Source organism: Miniopterus natalensis, chromosome 1 (genome assembly GCF_054644295.1).
Source record: "Miniopterus natalensis isolate mMinNat1 chromosome 1, mMinNat1.hap1, whole genome shotgun sequence".
Taxonomy (NCBI): Eukaryota; Metazoa; Chordata; class Mammalia; order Chiroptera; family Miniopteridae; genus Miniopterus; species Miniopterus natalensis.
Window position 1 is genome coordinate 181,520,491 of NC_142081.1, and position 18,631 is coordinate 181,539,121.

Genomic DNA, 18,631 nt, shown 5'->3' on the forward strand with positions numbered 1-18,631 from the left:
TTTCTTCATCACATCAAACTCTTTCCTGCCATAGAGCCTTTATATACTTTATTTTGACCATCAGGAATGCTCATTTCATCTACTCTTTGTCTGATTATTTCTTCTCACTTAGCAGCTACCAGCTTAAAACTATAATCTTTATTAGGTTTTTCCGTTATACTAAAAATATTGGTATTTTTCTTTCATAAAATGCATTAAAATCTGTATTGTATATGTATTTTTTTGCATTGAAACAGGAAACTCTAACCCCTGTTGTTGTTGTTTTGTATGTTTAGTTTTGTTTAGCCCTACCTAGTAAAAATTCTGCTGAGACCAGAGGTTACAACCTTAAATTAATATTTGCCCACAAAGAATATGGGGCAAATAAATAGCTGTTGACTCAGCTGCAGTGGGGAAATGACTCTGTCATAAAGAAGCATTCACAGGTCGTTGGTAAAAATAAAGGCTGAAATCTCAAAGTCCTTTGATTTAGAGGTTAAGACTATTTATCTTTATCCATGTTGTATTAAACACCTCTTCCTCTCAAACTTACACCTCTTCTCTATCTTGTAATCATAAAAGTGTGCTAGGTAGTTTCTAAGAAGTTTACTTGAGGCATCTAGATTTTGTGTTTAATGTTATTTTCTGTGAAATGTCAACACACACTAAATGGTTATCTTGGAAAAAAATTCACATTTAATGGATCCACTGCAATTTCACATATATAAGCATCTTTGATTCCTTCGTCATGTGTAAAACTACTTTTTATCTAAGGACAATTTCAGGGTTGATTATAATATTATGTCATGTCATTCAACATATTTTGTTTTTCTCAAAAGCAATGTAAGTATGGAAAGTTTTTTCTGAAAATGGTTTCTTTGACCATGGATTTCTAAAATCCCAGCGGAGGGGAGCCAGGATCAGGACTTCCCCGACAGCAGCATGCTTTCACGGGTAAGAAGACAGCCAAAGTCAAGTATAGGCGTCTGTGAGAAGGGCTCTAATCTCCTGTCCTCCTGTTGGGAATCATGTCACCGCCAGGCTGCTTTCCCCTTGGGAACCCTTTCTAGTCATTGAAAAGAACCCGTGTCTGCCTTGGAAATGCCCCCTATGGCTTAGGCATACTGTCAGTGAGTTCTCTGAAAATTTTTTAGCTTAGTGGAAGAAAAAAGTTTGTTCATCCTCTCAGTGTGACCTTTTTCCTTTCTATAAATTGAGGCTTAGTCGAATCCGAGAATTTTATCTGAGTGATTCAACGGGAGTGTGGGAGGTCTTTCCCTGCCGAGTGAGTTTTAGTAGAAAGCCTGTAAACCAAGGTAGAAGGTAAACTCTTTAGGTTCTATGGGATGATCAATGACCCAAGTGTGGTTATCTATGCACTAAAGGGAACCCTGCCCCTAGAGAATAAATCCGCAAATGGAGGTTGTGGTGTACAGGGAATATCCAGGAAATTATACTTTCAATGTGTACATTTCCCTGAAAATTCAGTTAAAGAAGGTACACAGAAGAGAGCATTCTCCTTGGCTAGACTGAAATATTCTGAATACGAGCAGAACTTTCTCTGCTTAGGGATATATTTAGATATATACAAACTTGAGCTAGTTCACAAAATATCAAAAGGCAGAGTATGCTAATAAAAAATGATCACTTTACTTGTTTCCTAGTAAATATCATCTTATTTATTAGGCCGAGTTGATAGCACAGTCTTAATCATTCATTCATTCATTCATTCATTCATTCAATAAACACATCCTGAGTAACTCCACGTACTGCTTAATGTATTATGGATAAAGAAGTATACAAAGCAGACAAAATTTTTTGCATTCATGGATCTAATATTCTAGTTGGGGAAGACCAACAAGAAATAAAGTGAGTAAATTACAAGTAAGTAGGAAGGTAATAAGCGTTATGGGTAAAAATAAAAAGGGAACAATAGCAGAGATTTGTCGGGGGGAGTTATAAACCAATAGCCCCTGAAACTATAAAAGAGGTGCTTTTTTCTTGCTCATGTATCAGTTTAATCAGAGTGTCCCTGGTTGGTGGACAGCATTTCTCTATGTGGTGATTCCTTCCAACTTATAGCTCTGCTTTGGCAGAAAGGGAGAGAACAGAGTTCAACTGGTGACTATTTTTAAAAAGCCTATGTTTGTTTACATTGTTAAATATATATATATAAAGTACATATAAACATATGTTAACAATATAAAGACAAAGTGAATATCCCTATACTCTCTATGCAGTTAAAGACTGTTAGACAGATAATAATATGGTGATTACCGAGGAAAAGGGAGGGTGGAGGGAGATACAAGAGGGCCAGAGGGAAAAATGGTGACGGAAGGAGGCTTGAGGGGTGGTGAACACACAATACAATATACAGATGATACGTTATAGAATTATACCTTTGAAACCTATATAATTTTCTTAACCAATGCCACCCCAATAAATTCAATGAAATAAAGTTTTTAAAAAATCAGTTCCTAGTGGGACCTTCAAAATCCCACCCCAATCACATGTTCCTCTACCCCAGAGGAAATCACTACCCTAAATTTTCTGTTGATAATTCCTTCACCCTTCTTTTGGAATTTGCATATCTCTACTTAATGTATTATTGCATTTTTCCCTGTTTTTAAATAATATAACTTGAATATTATTGTATACCTTAAATATTAATTTAAAGCAAATTTTTATATCTGGATTTTTTAATTTAATATTTTTGGATCTTGTTTGATAGCGGGTGACTAAAACCATGGAAAATGGAATTGTAGTTAAGGGGGGACTACTGTACTTGGATATCTAAGAGGGTGCTGCAACTTAGTAGCCCTAAATGAGCTAATCATTTCCCATGTGCTCTATCTCAATTTTGCTCCTTCTGATTTGCCTTAATTTGGTTAACTTCAGTCATCCAAGAGAGAGCCCTGATACTTCCCTTTATCTTCCTTTTCCACATATTCACATCTAATATCTATAAATTTCATCAATCAAATTTATAATTATGACTCAAAATCCGTATCTTCTATTCCTTAAGGATCTCAAATGGTTGGTTTTCTTGCACATATGACCTATTTCCTTGAGCCATCCTGAGAACAGGAACACAGCATCTACATTTATATTCTAACCTGGGGCTGATGGTAGGAAGAGAGGAAGCTCGGCGGTTCTTCCTAAATTCCTAAAACGAGTACCACCCTTTAACTACTTTCTTTACATTTTTCTTCTCATACTTATTTCTCTAACAACTTTTCACTATGATCTTAACCATAACCAAACTTTTGCAAAAGGACAACATTAGTTTAACGTATGAATCCTCTGTAATGCCAAGACAGGGACCAGAACTAGTAGGCACTCAATAAATCTTTTTTTGAAACTGAACACATCTTCATATGTTCATAATTTAAAGTTCTGATTTTGAATGAAAAGGATCTAGAACACTGACTTATTACTGAATATGAAATAGTAGTACTACCTTTTTGTTCACCTTTGTTACAACCCACGTTGCAAGTTCTTTTGTAAGAAAAAATGTTATTTAACCTTGTGCATTTCTAATCCATTTTATTCCCTCATTTCTGCTTTTTATATTACACTTCCATTTCTCTTCTTTTAAATTTTATTTTTATCAAATTTATTTAAACATTTCCAGCTTCTCAACGATAAAAAGAAAAAGAAAAAACACTTCATCATCATGGAAAATTTTTATCTTGGAAAATGACCTTAACATTTTGACTTGTGATTTTCTGCCGCTCAGTTCAACCATAATCTTTATTTTAATCATTATGGTGAAGGGAAATGTGTAGATTTTAAAGGCTTACAAAGAAATATGAGCAGTTTCTTTTCTTTTTTTGGTGGCTGCGACACAAGTTGACTTTGTGGCAGGTAATTTAAATCACAAACACCAGCTGTGTTTGATTTTTTTTCCTGAATAACAGTTTGTATCTTGAAACTATTTATGGCACGCAATTTCATTTCTGGGATTACTGTCACAAATTGATGGACAAAATGCCAGGAAAAAATGTGTTTAAGAGGGTGAAATGTGAAGGAATAATGAAACAGGGTGAACTAAATGGACACATTATTTAGCCTCAAATTAGGCGAACACCTAAATCATCCAGGTAGATGTTTGCCTTTAAGCCATTGTGTCCTCATGGCTCTCCCAAGATGAGGTGAAATGTTAATTATGCTGCTGGGGAGGCCACTTATGCCTGACCCAAAATCAACTCATTCATACTCCCATTTTATGCTCTAGAAACTAACATTATTTCTCTCCCATTCAATTATTTGGAGAGCAAGAGAGAAAATGTAGTCACTCTCAGATTTATTTTAAATTTCCACATGCATTTTCCCATCCTTCCAAATGGCTGCTCTTTTAAAATCTTGGTTACTATACTTCCTAGACAACCTCCAGGGCTTTTATACATTTCATTTTAACATAGATCCCAAACTTCATGCAATTCTTTAGAGAAAATATAATGTACAATGTAAAGAATTCTTTATACCTTGAAATTGTTTAGAATTGTCACATCTTATCACTTTCCTAGTTTTGTGTTTCAAAAGAAACATCCAATTATTCACTGAATAAGGTTAGGGTTTTGAATGTGTTGCTGTTCCCAGTTGCTCTTTTGCGACCGGAAATATGTGACATGCATGCCGTTGCAAGGAAAGCAAAGCAGACCAAGCACCTGCGTGAAACCCTGCTACTCCCAGCAAATTTTTCCCCCCAGGCATCATTTCCTAGCCATGCAAATGGACTTTCCTAAAAAGGAAATACTAGCTAATATTTGGGACAGAGGGATTGTGTTCTTGATAGCAAAACTTTTTGTTTTTATTTTTTTGTATTTCAGGAAAAAAAATGAAGAAGAAAACAATGGGGCCAGGATGGATAGGGAATGTTTTATCTCTGCAGAAACCCTGGGTGTTTGCGGGACAAGCTGTCTCTTTTCACAGTGTTTTATCATAAAGACACTGACAGAAAAAGCAGTGAGTTTAAGGCAGGATCTGGTAGAGATGTTGTAATGAGGAGAGAGCTGGATGGGCTCCTGCACTGACAGTGAGTGATGCGAAGAGCAGTTCACACTTGGATCATGTTGGGCATCCTTCGAGCTGGGGTCTTCCAAAAGACAATTCTCCCATGTTTCTGTGTATCTTACAAGCAGAGGCTCTGGCTGCCTTTGTCTCTGAACGATATCCTTCAAAGATGTTCGTCTATGAACAACCTTAGAAGATATGGATACTCTCTCTCTCTGGAGCAAAGTCTAGTTTTTTTTTGTTTTGTTTTACTATCCAGCATCACCTTAGTCCATTCAGGCTGCTACAATGAAATACCACAGACTGGGTGGCTTATAAACAGCAGAAATTTCTCACAGTTCTGGAGGCTGGAAGTCTGAGATCAGGGTGCCAGCAGGGTCCAATGATGGCCCTCTTCCTTTTTGCAGACCCCTCGTTGTATCCTTACATAGTGGAAAGGGTGAGGAATCTCTGTGGGCTCTCTTTTATAAGAACATGAATCCCATTCATGAGGTTCCACCCTCATGGCCTAAGCATCTCCCAAAGACCCCACCTTCTAATACCATCGCCTTGGGCATTATAATTTTATCATATGAACAGGTCGGGGTGGGGGCGCAAACATTCAGATCATAGCTCATATAACAAAGATAATGTCTCCGTCTGAAGGAAAGTGCGGGAAGGCTTACTGCTTATTTAAAAAGATTCAAGTTCCCTAAGCTTGGGGTTCCTCCTGTGCAAGTATTACCTTGCCCTCTTCCTGTTGCCCTGGAGGGATTGTGGCTTTGAAAAGTGGTAAAAATGATGGTGCTCCAGCTACTGTTGTTGCTGTAAATAATAAACTCGGGAATTTCTTATCTTCTTCCAGCAGCATGTAACTGTGGGAAGCTGATGTGTTAGTTGTAGATAGGTTGAAATCTCAGATCCCTTACAGTTCTCAAGAGTGTCTTGGCACTAAGATTCATTGGAAAATTATTTATTAGGTTGTCTGTGCTTACAACTTCCATATTTCTCTCTGAGGGAATCAAATAATGTGTCCTGCCCTTTCTGACAGTGGTTGCTTGAAGCAGGAGTGGATTTATGCCCATGAACAGTCATATGTAAACAGCTACGAGTTGGCAGAGATTATGATGTAGACTAATATGGAAGGGCTGACAGTGGTCAGAGTCCATCTGAACTAATGGAATCTGCTTTTTTGGAGACCATGACTGTGAGATACAGAGAAAAGACTAATGGTTGGGACTTGTCATAACCAACAGATGCACAGGTTAAGTATTAGAATATAGAGGCATAGTTATGCATCCTTAAGAGTCAAGTTCTTCAACAAGAACATGGCAGCTGCTCTTAGACATGTGGGGAAACTGCTAATTCCTGAGCAATAATATGTGTTTCTAGGGTGTGTGATTTTCCTTGCTTCTCCATGTTTTACTTATAATATCTCTCCATGACTAAAAGTAACCAGAATGTGCTTCTGCTTTTCTTAACTGGAAAAAGAAAAGCTAACACAGGGGAGAAAGATGATAACCTACCTAAATGAAACCTGAACTCAGGATAAGAATTTATCTGATACAGGGTTTAACTAAACTATGCTTCTAGTATTTCCTAGATGAAAGGACTTAGAAATCCTGATCTGACAATCAGGTATTAAATCTGCTAGCAACAGATGTTGCTAAAAACATGAATTTAAATAGCTTGTGTTGGTGCAACATCAGGATCATTTCAGAATAACTGGTTGTAATGTGCTGTGGATTTTCTACCTGTTATGTTGCAGCACCTGTCTTGAGAGTCAGCAGTGATGTCCCTGAAGATTAATCAGGAAAAATGGAACATCCACAAAGGTCTTAAAAGAGGGGTTCAAGAAAGCAAAACATTCATTTTTGCATGTAATTGACAATTTTTTCAAGTGTAACTTCTGTAGATTAAAAAATAAGAGAATTAGCCCAGCCAGCAGTGGCTCAGTGGTTGAGCATCACCTATTATCCAGAAGATCACGGTTTGATTCAGTCAGGGCACATGCCAGGATTGCAGTCTTGATCCCCAGTAGGGGTGTGCAGGAAGCAGCCAATCAATTGCACCCTCATCATTGATGTTTCTATCTTTCTCTCCCTCTCCCTTCCTCTCTCTGAAATCAATAAAGACATAAAAACAATAATAAATGAATAAAGAATCAAAATATGTGGATTTCATCAGGTGCTCCTATTTTGTCATTAGATATTTCTAGAAAATATTTACTTAGACAAAAACCTAGTACAAATTAATAAATGATAGTCTACACTGGGAAAAAAATCTTGCCGCCTTTGAATATCTGTACTAAAGTGAACATTGTGCTTGAGTAGACAGGAAGGAAAGCTTGCTTAGATTTTCTTGACTAATGTTCATTCAAAATTTATTATAGCTAATAATAAATCTTATTATAGCTAATAGTACTCAGATGGCCACGTGAGAGACAACTTACCTGAGGGGAAATAATCAACCTCACTGTTTGAGACAAAATTAATATTTGATGCAGATTAGTAGAATAAAATTACCAGCTCTGATAATTTTTACTAAAATATTAGTAAGTAATTATAGAATACTTCCAAGGTGATCTCTCTCTCCCCACCTCTCTGTATGGGTGGGTGTGAGTGATCATACATACTCTGGATTTGGATCTCCTAACTTTATGTTTCATAATCACATAGATCCCTTCCATTGAGCAAAACCATCATTTTTCAAAAAGTGTTCGGTGAAGTACTAATTATGTTAAATGGAAAATTTAACATGAAAATTTATTATGAAAAATTTAACATAAAAATATTTGGGAACAGTACACTTTACAACCTGCCATTGTATATTTTGCTCTCCTAATGCTAATGACCTAATTTAAGTTCCTGAGACTTTCTACACCATGGAAACCTGTTTAATTTTTTTAAATTTTGCTTCTTAATTTTTTTGGTTACAACTATTTTAATCGCCTTTTCTGGGTAGCGGGGTGTGATGAGGTAAGGTTGAGAAACCAATTTAAAGGTGCCAATTCACTGTATCTCAGCTCTTTCCAGTTCAAAACAATTTCTGACAAAGACTCTTTTTTGGTAAATACTCAGAAGTTCAGAGACTCTTCTCGCCTCTAACCCCAATCCTAGATAAATCTGGGATCAAGTGAGAACTTACTATTTTCTGTGATGACTAAGGAGGGGGTTGTGGCTTTGCACCTACCAGTGATCGTAAGCAGTGATCTTGACTTCCTCCTTTACAGCCTGTCCACTGACTGGTCTGCTAGAATTTACTGCTGGCATCTGCACTGGTGTGCCCATGGTCTGTTCTACTGGTGTGGTCAAAATCCTCGATGACTTGGCCTCACTTAAGTTTTCACTGATATTGCAGATCTCCAGGTCCCAGTCAGCCTTTGGTCTCTCAACCTGTGTTGTCAGCCATGCTCCCTGTGTCAGAGCAGTCCTGTGGCTTTCTTCTGAACTCTTCTCAACACAGCTCTCATTCTTCTCTTCTCTTCTTGCATATGTAAGAATTTCTGGACCAAGTTCATACCACAGAGAAGTAAAACTCAAGCCCTCTCTACCTACACATCGATGACACCATTTGCATAGGATAATGGCTCTATGTGAGGCACAGTGGCACTTTTTGAAGCTATCTTCTTCCAGATTTAAAACTTGAAGCCAGGTATAGCACTCATTTTGGGGGCAGCTTTCCCTCAATCTCTCTGAAGCCTCTATTGAACCCTCTCTACCCTTTCAAACTTCTTGACTTGAAGTTTGACCCTGTGGAAATGAGATTGTTGGAAGTGAGAAACACTGTTTCTAAACTCTGTAGAATAGTAGAAGTAGTATAACATCAAAAACATTAACTCTGGACCCAGAATTCTTGAGTTCTTTGCCACTTAGAACTGTTTAGACTTGGGCAAGTTAAACTACCTATTTTTGTTTCCATATTTCCATATCTATAGGATGAAACAATATCAGAAAGTTGTAATAAAAATTATATTAAATCCTCAAAAAGTACCTGGCACATGGAACTGCTCAAAGTTATCTATTGGCATTATTTATTTTCCTCTTTCTGTCCAAAGCCTTTTATTTCTGTTTGTACAAGGATACAACTTCATAATATTTTGAATTCTTTCTAACCACTTTTTATAGTAAACTTCTATAACAAGTTTTCCTGGCCTAGCATTTAAGGCTGTTGTCTTGCTTTGGAAAAACAATAGCAAACTATCTAACTTGAGAGTCAAAAGTGACCAATGGCTTTATTGTTCTACCTAATATTTACGCTTTTCCTGAAATCTCGAAAACCATTGATTTAATACATGGAGAACCACTGAGCATTATAATTTAATAAAAACTCCATGGATTAACATTATCAGAAATATATTATTCATGGAACATATTGGAAAATGTTGAGTTCAATTAGGTAGCAAACTTTTCTCCTCTTTGTCTTGTTTTTCTGTCTCAGTTTTTAGAGAAGGGAACTTCTCAAAAGTTCCCTCAACTTCTCATAAAAGCTCCTTCCATTTTTCCCATGTACATCTCTAACTCTTCCTCAAAGGAAGAAAAAGTTCTTAGTTTAGTCACTGAAACTCATTATATCATGCTCTGGGTTACTAAGCCTTAACTATAGTGATCAGTTCCATTTATTAGCACAACTTGGGCATGATTGACCTTCTAGAAGGAGTTTCTATCATAAATAAGTGCTCTGTTTCAGCTTCTCTAACAGCAATTGGTGAGTAAGGCAGTCCTTCCATATACAGTCATGTCAACTGCTCAGGAAGTAGATTCAGAGTCCACTCTACCAACATAGCCTTCTATATTCGAGTCAGTAGAAAATAGGCCAGGCTGCTGCTGATGCAATGAGAGCCATCAACCAGTGTGTTGGCAAAACTGTCCAGCAGGAAGCAAGGAACCAGAGAAGTTAAAGAAATAAATTCATATGTTTCCTTCCTTTCATTCTTAAGCAAGTGGGGGTCTTAATACAAAGTTATATTATTGAAAAGGGAATAAATTCATTACTCTTAGACTTTTAAAATTCTGAGAAGGTGAAAGTTATTTGATTTTACCAATAATAAATCTGGCCCTGAGGAGATTGTCTGGAGAGGGAGAATTTCTCATAGCTGGTGAAAATATTCATTTTCAATATAAACATAAGGGATTTTTCTCCCATTTTTAGCTCCAAGAGTAACTTATTATGTTAATTTTTTTCTCTAAAGCTGCACTTAATTAACCAAACTCAAGGTGAATGGTAATTGTATATTCGACCTAATTATGAGTTTCAGAGAAATGAATGCTATTTAAGGCAATACTTTAATGGTAAGCCTATTTGCATGACAGGTAAGCCAGCAATTTCTGCCTTTTTAGCTATATATAACATGCTCTTATGCTTTGGCATAATTTTGAAAACTTTGCTAATGTGGCCATTGTTTTCAAAAAAATGTTTATTCTAATTTAAAATATGATGCCCTGGGGTCCCTGCTTAAAACCTTTCCTTTTCCTTCTTAATCCTCACTTGAGGATCTTTTAACTATTGTTTTTTTTTTTTTTTTTTTTGTAGAGAGAGTGGAAGGGAGGAAAGGAAGGAGGGAGAGAGAGAGAGAAACATTGATGTGAGGGAGACACATTGATTGGTTGCCTCCTGCATGTGCTTTGATTGGGGGGAGACTGAATCTGCAACCCAGGTACATGTCCTTGATCAGGAATCGAACCTCTGACCCTTCAGCCCACGGGCAGATGCTCTGTCCACTGAGTCACACCAGCCAGGCCTCGTTTTCCTGCTTCAAATGAAAAAAACACAAGGTCAGTGTTTTTAAAGGAATACAATCATAGTAAGTAGATTCTTTTACTCCTGTAATTGCTTTGGAAAAAGATGACAGACAGAGATCCTAAAATAAAGTCGGAAATCTAATCTGAAGGTATGTTAATTATTTTATATCTGCTTTTCCAGTTTCAGCATTTATGACAGGAAAAAAAAAAAGATTGATACTAACATACCTTGGCAGCACCTTTTCTCTAAGAAGCTTCTATAAATAACTTCTCAGAAAATGGAATTATTGCATTCAACATGGAATGACAGAAGAGTTCGGGGATGACAAATGCTCAGTTTTACCCCTGAGCCATATTGTCCTTTCCCTGCTTGAGGAAGCAGCAAAGGCAGTTTAACAATAACCTCTGTGAAACTTTCCCTAAAAATGAGCATGACGCGCTCAGTTCTGTCAGCATCCACAAAATCTACATGTGGTGACAAGAAAGGAAGGGAGATGGAGAACTTGGTCATATACCTACTGGGATAAATCTGTGCAAAACTATATAGATTAAATGTAATCGTAGTGGTTATTTGAGGATTTATGTAAAATTAAAAAAAAATTCCTATGTTGAAATTTCCATTTCCATTTAACACAGTGGTTCTTGAGAACATTCCCTGGGCACAGCTCTACCCTGGGCACTGAGTGAAAGTGAGGAAGAAATCGAGAACTGACAGTTTGCTTCGTTTTGAGGGAAAGAGAGCAGAAATCCAGAGAGGGGCGAGCTCCCAATAAGCGGAGTGGGGCACAGTGATGCTGGCCCTTCCATCCCTTCTTCCCACCCCGACCCCGCCGGCCGCCCACCTTGCTCCTCCTCAGGATCACAGGCCACGCTGCTGCTCCCGCAGGGCTGTCTTTCCAGGCCCCTTCTCTCCACTTTCAAAGCTCCACGTTTTCACACCCACAGGATAACGCTGAGGCCTGTGTTGCACGCGCTCCCTGGAGGCAGGTAATCCATCTCCCTGCGGACTCACCCTGTGAGTGAGGAGGCTGTGCGCTGTACACAGCAGCTCGCGGCGCCCGAAGGGGCGGGCCGCCGGCTGCGGGCCGCGCGGATCGGAGGCGCGTCCCGCAGCCAAGCACTGAGAGCTTCGCCGCACGCTGCGCCGCGCCTCCTTCGCTTGCTCCTAGAATTGCAAGCATGAATCAGGCCAAAACGCTGCATAAGATTCGAACAGAATGACTAAAGGACGAACGTTTTGTTTTTCTGTGGAGAAACGCTGACTACTGTCATTAGACACATACTCACAAAAACTCCTGGAAGTTGAAAATGTCATGCCTTTTTTGTTACCGTGGGTCCTTAGTAGGGCTGGTACTTGTAAGTCCTGGATGTCGCCTGTTTTGTTCTAATAAGGTATCCTAAGCAGTGTGCTCTAAGAGTGGGACCTAACGCAGAGCATGTTGGTTGGCGCTCCTAACGATCTAGTTGTTTCCCGTCTCTGCTGAAAGTGCTGTCAGATGGGTCCACTGCTGTGTCAGGTTAATCATGCACGACCTGTCGTCTGAAAATGGCTCGGTGCCCGTAAGTCAGATCATTCGTCACAGCCGGTTATTTACACAGTTTAGCCCATTAACAACTAGTTAATTCAGGAAAAAAATTAAACACATAGACTGACTCGCTGGACTGACATCAATGAACAACTTTTTTCTTTCCATCTCTTTGCCATTTCATCATTTAGACTTGAGTTTAGAGAGGTAAATACTAGTAAAATATTAAACGATTGAAAGAATTCATGTGTGAAACACTGTGTCTGTTTTATAACGAGTATAAAATTGTGTTTAGCTGTGAACAGGATTTAAATGCCTTGCAGGATTATGACTAAGGTAACAGGAGAGCCAAGAATCAATTGCTGCAAACTCCTGTAGGCATTGCTTTTCACTTTGTTTATTTTTCATATTCTTTATCATCGACTCAGAAGTATTCAATATGCAAAGTGTGAGTAGGAACAAAGAATTATAGCCACCCTTCGGGTATAGCAAAGAGCCTGTTCCTCTTCAAATAATTATCATTGGCTTAATCTATACCTCAATTTGGAGTTTACCTTTTAATTAAAACATCTTTAATTAGTGGTGATACATTGTGTATTTTGGGAAGCTCACCTTCCTTATTATTATCTTCCAAGTAACACATCACTAATCAATTTGCTTTTCTTTCCCTTTTGAAAAAGATAGATCTGTAACCTTCAGTAGTTCTGCTTGAATGAATATGCAGGGTTTTGAGTTGGTTCATTCCTGTACTTCTAAGACACTAAGGTTTGCTTTTCCCTCCCCTCCCCTCCCCTCCCCTCCCCTCCCCTCCCCTCCCCTCCCCTCCCCTCCCCTCCCCTCCCCTCCCCTCCCCTCCCCTCCCTCCCTCCCTCTCTCTCTCTCTCTCTTTCTTTCTTTCTTTCTTTCTTTCATTATTTTTTTGTTGTTGCCAATTTTAAGGTAGACAATAGGAATGGGGAGGGTGACATGAAAGGAAAGCAAGCAGGCTTCCGGTAAAGGAAACTATTCCTATTTCTGCAAATGACTAAAATCCTTCACCAGTAATTTAAAATTTTCCATTGTATCTTCATCTAACAAAGTAAATTATATATAAAAATCAACGCTGTGGCCAGAAATTTCAATATATTAAAATATAATAAATGAAGATTGTTAACAAGCATTCTTATTTATGCTTGTTAGCTTGTGTTTTGGTTATGAATTATTTTAATTGGATATTTAGGTTTTGTACTTTACTTGGTCTAATATTGATTCTATTCTACATCAACAATTTTCAATTAATGGTGCCTGCCATCTAATAAGGTAGAAGTAATTATTTTGATTATTACTTAGGGCAGTCTCCATAAAAATAGAGGGTAAGATGATGCCTAGAGACACAAAATTATGAATAATTGAATGTTACTTGTGACTATCTCAGCAGTTTTAAAACATTTTCTGTCAGGTATCCCATAGAAGTTTCCCTGGGAACTACTGAATTAGTAACTCTTAAATGAAAAAAAAATCTTACAGAAACTCTTACTAAATACTTATGATTAGCTAGGTGGTTAACCGTCCATTTTCAAGAGCTGATAAGATGCAAAGGAATTAACGGTTCAGTTACAACTCTGTTACCTACGTGTCTTTAGCACGGTTAGAAAAGCATGGCGAGAATGACAATATTTTCTCCACAAATCTTCCTTCCAATAGAAACATTAAACTCCTCTTGTCATTATTTTCCCACAAGAATACATTTACATAATTTCAAATCTTGTTACTGTAGACATGTGACAGAACCAGTGTTACCTTTGGCACCATCTTATCATCGATTAGTCTCACAGTTGGACAACTGTTTCAGCAAAGTATAAAAGTCACAGCCACTCAAATAAAATTTGCTAAGCTTATATATATTCCTACAGACTTCCTCAAGTCCTTCTTTGGTTTAAATATTGTTAAGACACAGGTTAAAACTCTTGCTGTTTTGTACCCTTTTAATTGCACATTCAGAGAAACTGTCCCTCCTTCATACACTGAAGCTTTGATATATTGTGAAAATTGATGCTATCATTGTAGAATATTAAAAGTATGTCGACTGTATGAAAATTTAATGGAAATTTTCCTTAGTGCCCACATCTTTCAATGCTCTAGTCAACAACACTTTTAGCCATAAGAGAGGAATGATGCTTATTTTATTACTACTAACTGGAAGACAATATGTAATTTTAGTGAAATTTTCTCACAAAAAGATTCCTCTGTTGCTCTCTCTGCTTTCCTCCAGAGTTCTTCTTTATTAAATGATATTTCATTGCCAATATTCTGCTTCTGTAAATTTTCTTTATGTTCTGAAATAAAGGAGCACTTGTCTAAATGTGTCTTTGCTTATCTTATGGAATAGAAGGAAAACAACATTTTTCTTTCAGCTAGCTTTTAATTAGAAAGGCTTTTAGAATAGCAATTTTTCTCCTAACTAGAATTGATATTTGTGCAATTACACAGGGATTTGAATCCCAGATTGTTTACATCCTTCACTCATTTAAAATAGATAAAAACCTATAATAAAAATATAACAGTTAATACTTTTTTAAAAAAATTTATTTTTATTGGTAAATGCAATAATATGTATAAATTTAAAAATCCCAGAGTTTGGCAATGATTCTTCTTTGGATATATATCCAAAGAAGATATTGGATATATTGGATATATATATATCCAATATTATATATATAATATTATATTTTTAAATTTATATTTACATTATATATATTTTATTGAGCTATAACATTGTAGAGGTTTAAGGTGTACAATTTGTTTATTTGATACATTTATATGTTACAAAATGATTACCACCATAATGTTAGTGAACATCTCTAACATGCCACATAATTACAATTTCTTGTGTGGTGAGAACATTGAAGATATAGTCTCTTAGCTACTTTAAGCACATAATACAGTATTGCTGACTATAATCACTATGCTATGCATTGGATTTCTAGAACTTACCTATCTTCTAGTTGCAAGTTCGTTTTTGCTTTTCCACATGTTCTACAAATTACTCTCCACCTTTCTAGAGAGATCTGGTTATGCAGCTATAAATGATTTCTGTGTTGAGGCAATCTTTCTGCCTGTCATATTCTCATAAAAAACCAATATACATGTTACACAAACTGGGAAGGTTCTGTAATGCATTACTTTTTTGGCTGCCAACTGCAAAAAACTGAAAAAGTGAAACTAGATTATGTTATTAAAAATGCATCAACAAATCATTCTTCAATAGCTGCCTTTAAAGTGGAAATTGCCTCAGATGACTTTCTCTCTTACAGAAAGGCCACCACACATCTTTTTTTGTGTAGAAAACATGGTCAGAGTTATCACTCATTCCATTCTGGTGCTAACCCTGGCACACCAGTTCCTGAGGGCTACTGAACTGCATGGTGCAAAAGCACCCTTTGTTGTTCCTATCAATAACTGTAAAGAAAAGTTTAAGCAAAGCAATTATGGCCAGAGAGGTTGTTCAGGGAAGACAGACGTAGAGTGAGGGGAAATTCTGTAGTGTCCATTGTTGATTATTGAGTACTCTTTATGCCTGTGCTTGTGCTGGGATCATAATATGTGGTCACTTCCTACTGAGAAAAGAGGGGATTCAGCTCAGTTGCCATAGAAAGTACAAAGAAATGTAAAGTTTTCAGAAAAAAAACATTTTAATTGTTACAGAATAATTTAATTCCAACCCAAATTAACTGCTATACAAGGCTACAGAAATACTAAGAGAATGTAGACATCAATATTGGAACACAAGGCTCTCTGGTTTATGTATCAAAGGAGGTTTAGTGGAAACCACCAGGATCTCTCAGACCAGAGACAAATCTCTATATTTCCCCTTGCCACCTTAATGCCAAGAGTAGCAGATTTCCCCATTCCTTATTTCCATTTCTCTTCTGTTAAGAAGAGAATAAATGTAACTTTATCATTTTTGAGAGTTTCAGCCAATGCCAAGAACAATATACTAGGTCTTAATTAGTCCAGATCTCATGGCAAGGTGTTTAATAATCAAAGTGGGCCATGCTAGGAAGGTGTGAAGTTCTACCAGTTGACCCATCAACCTCAAGGCTAGTTCAAGAGAAGGCTAGAGATTTATTAGGATATTCAAGAGGGCAAGAATAAGAATTTCTTTGGAGACGAGTGCGCTGTATACTCTCAGCCCCAATGCATAGGGAGAGAGGATGACAGTGCTTCCCCACCACCGCAAGTCTAGAAAGATAAACTTAGCAATAGCTTCACAAGTGTAGTAGCCCAGGTCCCCGCAACTGGGTGTCACCCTCAGCCCCTAGCTGAGCTGCCTGCAGCCAATGATAACAATACAAAATGCATCCTCCCTTGCTTTACATTGGGACTGATTCTGTTCTTGCTTCAGAGACCCTCATGAGATTAGCTAAAATGAGAATTCAGCTAAAATGATGTCCTTTCTTACAATATCCTGCTCCTCTCACTCCCCTTCTCCTGAGAGGTGCTTTTACTATGAAAAAGAATTCCACTCATTCCAGGTGGCCACTCAATCCTAAAAGGTGCTCACTCACCTTTATGAAGGGCATTACAATCAACTGGACTATATACCTTCAAAGCAATGGGGTTATAACAATCATAAATAAATGAATAAATAAAAGTCTGTTTATCTGAGCAATGTAATTTATATGTATGTTTGTATGTATGTCTCACATTTGTCTACATTTCCAAGAATTATTTCAAACCTAACTTGTATTTACTGCCATCATTTACAGTTTGTATTAGAAGAGTACAACTAATGTGATTCAAAATTATAGTACATACAGTGATTATTATGGCATATGTAGATTTATTTTAGCCAATGTTCAGACAAACAAATTTAATGACTTAAACTTGGGAGAGTGATTTGCAAATCTCTAAATACTTCTTTACATGATAAATTGAGTCAAAATTTTAAATAGACCATATTGAAATAGTCAGAAGATACTTATAGCCTAAGAATTACTATGAGAAAGAAATGAACTCTCTGGTAAAAATTGGTAACATTTATTGGGAGCTTACTGTGTGCAACATGCTTTTTAATTGCTCAACATGTATTAACTCACTTATAGGATGTCCAGAACATCCTATAAAGTAAGCACTATAATTACTTCCATTTTATTGATGAGAAAACTAAGACACTGGATTGATGTTTTCAAGCTCAGACATCTGGAAAGTTTCAGAGCCAGATTTCAAACCCAGACAGCCTGGCTCAGGAGTCTATACTCACAGCCATGGGGCTGTCTTAAAGTAAAGGACATTAGCACCATACAAAGAGTCAGTTTTCCTCATACTTTTGCCCCCTTTATGACAAAATTTTATGATTTCAAATATCCCTTTTGCATAAATTATGCAGCCTTGAAGTACCACCAACTTTCTCAGAACCAGAATATAATTATAAAAGCAATGTGACACCAATACAAATGTTAGGTGGCTTTCAAATGCTTGTAACCTCTGAGATTCTAAGCTTAAGCTATTGGCCTCATCACCTTAAATTTATACTATAGATTTTAGTTTCCATTTCTCTACCATTCTCTACATTTTAACTAAGAATTATAGTCTCTCCTCCCAAACACATTAAAACAATCATCATAATGTTTTAGTCATTTTGAGTATGATCTCTTCTTCAGCCTCACAATATTATTCTGACTTACAGCCTCTAGATTCTTTCCCTTCCCTTTGTTTCACTATATCCACAGATTTCCAGATCATTTTGTGCATTCAGTAATCCTCTCATCCGTCTTATGCATTTTCTTTTTGTACTCTCACTTCTTGAACATCCCTAAGAGCTTGGTCATTGGACCCATACTGTTCTTGCTCAGCACTGGCCCCTTCTGCCGGTTTACTTTCATGATCTCCTCTATCACTCTCACACTGTTTCCTCACCAGTCAATATCTGCAACATTGACTGTAATCCCATTATGTTTACAATAAGTTAAAACCGCCCAAGGACACACAGAAAAGCACAGACTTGAGAACTGAACTAATCTCTACCTTCCTTCTCAACCTAGGGTCTTAACCTGGATGCTTATTAGTTTCTGATTTGGCCTATAGAACACCTCCCTGGGATAAGCTGCAGCTGATTTCAATGCAACAAATTTGTCCTTTCTTGATGCTATCTCCCTTTATTAAATGCTCTTCTCTTCTTATGTAATAATATATAAAACATACCGTTATACCCTCCACATTTTCTCCTATGACAATTCTTTCAATTCTTCACTGTTCCCAGAGGATCTAAGAACTTGCTAGCCCAAGCCTAAGGCAGAAACTCATGAGCACTTTGTTTATCCGGAACCCCTCTCTATTCACACACAATATGATTCCGTGCTGGTGTGGGGGCTCTTTTTAAGTTTTAATTTGATTTTTATTACTTATATT